Raw genomic sequence first — 3896 nt, 5'->3', positions numbered from 1 at the left:
AAGCTTCCTTAGTACTGCTTGGTGCATTTTGCATCCCAGACAGACTTTGAGAAATCATATTGACTTGTTGAGTCAATATTTTATTCTGAGCCAATATGGCATTCAGAGTGTCAATCTCAAGAACTCCTTTCATCTGACTAGTCCCATTGTTCACAGGATTTCTTTCAGAAGTGTACATGAATTGGTTATTTGCAACCATTTCAATCAGTTCTTGAGCTTCAGTAGGCGTCTTCTTCAGATGAAGAGATCCTCCAGAAGAGCTATCCAAGGACATCTTGGACAGTTCAGAGAGACCATCATAGAAAATACCTATGATGCTCCATTCAGAAAGCATATCAGTGGGACACTTTCTGATCAATTGTTTGTATCTTTCCCAAGCTTCATAGAGGGATTCTCCTTCCTTCTGTCTGAAGGTTTGGACTTCCACTCTAAGCTTACTCAATTTTTGAGGTGGAAAGAACTTTGCCAAGAAGGCATTGACTAGCTTTTCCCAAGAGTCCAGGCTTTCTTTAGGTTGAGAGTCCACCCATGTTCTAGCTCTGTCTCTTACAGCAAAAGGGAATAGCATCAGTCTGTAGACCTCAGGGTCAACCCCATTAGTCTTGACTGTGTCACAGATTTGCAAGAACTCAGCTAAAAACTGATGAGGATCTTCCAGTGGAAGTCCATGGAACTTGCAATTCTGTTGCATTAGAGAAACTAATTGAGGCTTAAGCTCAAAGTTGTTTGCTCCAATGGCAGGGATAGAGATGCTTCTCCCATAGAAATCGGGAGTAGGTGCAGTAAAGTCACCAAGCACCTTCCTTGCATTGTTGGCATTGTTGTTGTTTTCGGCTGCCATGAGTTCTTCTTCCTTGAAGAGTTCGTTCGGTTGCTCTAAAGAGATTTGTGCTTTGGCTTCTCTTAGCTTTCTCTTCAAGGTCCTTTCAGGTTCAGGATCAGCCTCAACAAGAATGCCTTTGTCTTTGCTCCTGCTCATAAGAAAGAGAAGGAAACAAGAAAATATGGAATCCTCTATGTCACAGTATAGAGATTCCTTGAAGTGTCAGAGGAAAAGAAGAGTAGAAGACAGAAGTGGAAAATTCGAACTTATCAAAGAAGATGGAGTTCGAATTTTGCATTAAGGGATAGTGTTAGTCCATAAATAGAAGGATGTGAGAAGGAGGGAAGTAATTTTCGAAAATTAAGTGGAAAATTTAAAAAAATATTTTTGAAAAACATTACTTAATTTTCGAAAATGAAAAGGGAAAAGAAATCTAATGATTTTTGAAAAAGATTTTGAAATTAGAAATCAGAAACATTTGATTGAAAACTATTTTGAAAAAGATGTGGTTAAGAAGATATGATTGATTTTAAAAAGATGTGATTGAGAAGATATGATTTGAAAACAATTTTAAAAGATATGATTTGAAAACAATTTGAAAAGATATGATTTTAAAAATTAATGACTTGCCTAACAAGAAAAGATATGAATCAAACATAAAACCTTCCTCAACAGAAAAGGCAAAAAATGTTCAATCAAATCATTAATTGTTAATAAGTATTTTTGAAAAGGAAAGAAATTGATTTTGAAAAAGATTTGATTGAAAAGATTTGATTTGAAAAAGATTTGATTTTGAAAAACTTTGAAAACTTAAAAAAAATTGATTTTGAAAACAAAATCTTCCCCCTTGTGCCATCCTGGCGTTAAACGCCCAGAATGGTATCCATTCTGGCGTTTAACGCCCAAAATGCTACCCTTTTGGGCGTTAAACGCCCAACCAGGTACCCTGGCTGGCGTTTAAACGCCAGTCTGTCCTTCTTCACTGGGCGTTTTGAACGCCCAGCTTTTTCTGTGCAATTCCTCTGCTGTATGTTCTGAATCTTCAATTCTCTGTATTATTGACTTGAAAAGACACAAATTAAAAATATTTTTGGATTTTTAATAATAAGGACAAACCAAAATGCAACAAGAATCAAATGACAATGCATGCAAGACACCAAACTTAGCAGTTTGTATACTACTGACACTAACAAAACGAAAATGCATATGAGACACACAAAACACTCAAGTCAATAGAATTTAAAGATCAGAACAAGGAAATCATCAAGAACAACTTGAAGATCAATGAGGACACATGCATGAATGCAATAAGAACAGAAACATGCAATTGACACTAAACTTAAGATGAGACTCTAGACTCAAAAAAAGAAATATTTTTGGATTTATGATTTTATAATTTTTTTTGGATTTTTCGAAAATTATGTAGAAAAAGAAAATAAAGGTATCAAAATTCTTAATGAGAATTCCAGGAATCATGCAATGTTAGTCTAAAGCTTTAGTCTAAAGAAATTAGACATGGCCGGCTAAGCTTCAGCAGGACATTGCATTCAAGAGCTAAATTGATGAAGATCAATCAGCTTTGGTGATGATAAGAACATCACATTGAAACACTAGAATTCATTCTTAAGAACTCTGAAAAAAAATACCTAATCTAAGCAACAAGATGAACCGTCAGTTGTCCAGCCTAAACAATCCCGGGCAATAACACCAAAAACTTGATGTTGTTGCCGGATCTTGGCACTGATGTTACCAAAAGCTTGCTCAAAACTTGAACAATCCCCGGCAACGGCGCCAAAAACTTGGTGCGCGAAATTGTGAACTATACTTTTTCACAACTCTCATAATCCCCGGTAATGGCTCCAAGAACTTGGTAGCTCAATACCATGGCATTACACAACTTCGCACAACTAACCAGCAAGTGCACTGGGTCGTCCAAGTAATAAACCTTACGTGAGTAAGGGTCGATCCCACGGAGATTGTTAGTATTGAAGCAAGCTATGGTCATCTTGTAAATCTTAGTCAGGCAAACTCAAATGTATATGGTGATGAACGAAAATAACATAAAGATAAAGATAGTGATACTTATGTAATTCATTGGTAGGAACTTCAGATAAGCGTATGAAGATGCCTTCCCTTCCGTCTCTCTGCTTTCCTACTGTCTTCATCCAATTCTTCTTACTCCTTTCCATGGCAAGCTCGTGTAGGGTCTCACTGTTGTCAGCAGCTACCTCCCATCCTCGCAGTGAAAGCTAATGCACACACTCTGTCACAGTGCTGCCAATCACCGGTGTGGTTCCCTCCCCTACCGGAATAGAATCCAGTGATTCTTTTGCGTCTGTCACTAACGCCCAGTAAGTTACAGGTTTGAAGCACGTCACAGTCATTCAGTCATTGAATCCTACTCAGAATACCACAGACAAGGTTTAGACCTTCCGGATTCTCTTGAATGCCGCCATCAGGTCCTGCCTATACCACGAAGATTCCGATTAAAGAATCCAAGAGATATTCACTAAGCCTCAAATGCTTGTAGAACAAGAGTGGTTGTCAGTCACTTTGTTCATGGGTGAGAATAGTGATGGGCGTCAATCATCACCTTCATCAAGTTGAAGAACAAGTGATATCTTGGAACAGAACAAGAGGAATTGAATGGAAGAACAATAGTAATTGCATTAATACTCGAGGTACAGCAGAGCTCCACACCTTAATCTATGGTGTGTAGAAGCCCACCGTTGAAAATACATAGCATAAGTCTAGGCATGGCCGAATGGCCAGCCTCCCAATGAGGGTTCAATCATCAAAACATGATCAAAGATATAAAGATCCAAAGACCTAAAGATCCAAAGACTTCTAATACAATAGTCACAGGTCCTACTTATAGAAAACTAGTAACCTAAGGTGTACAGAAATGAGTAAATGACATAAAAATCCACTTCCGGGCCCACTTGGTGTGTGCTTGGGCTGAGCAATGAAGCAAATTTCGTGCAGAGACTCCTCTTGGAGTTAAACGCCAGCTTTAGTGCCAGTTTGGGCGTTTAACTCCCATTTGGGTGCCAGTTCCAGCGTTTACGCTGGA

General features: G+C 38.3%; 1 non-coding gene across 1 annotated transcript; it reads left to right on the top strand.

Moving 5' to 3' along the window:
• The first annotated feature begins 328 nt into the window (after positions 1-328).
• Positions 329-436, top strand: LOC112793492 (small nucleolar RNA R71). Its single transcript, XR_003198179.1, has one exon. It is a non-coding gene; the product is annotated as a small nucleolar RNA R71 (small nucleolar RNA).
• The last annotated feature ends 3460 nt before the right edge of the window (positions 437-3896 follow it).

This window comes from Arachis hypogaea, chromosome 3 (assembly GCF_003086295.3).
Source record: "Arachis hypogaea cultivar Tifrunner chromosome 3, arahy.Tifrunner.gnm2.J5K5, whole genome shotgun sequence".
NCBI classification, from domain to species: Eukaryota; Viridiplantae; Streptophyta; class Magnoliopsida; order Fabales; family Fabaceae; genus Arachis; species Arachis hypogaea.
This window is presented reverse-complemented; position numbering and strand designations above follow the sequence as displayed.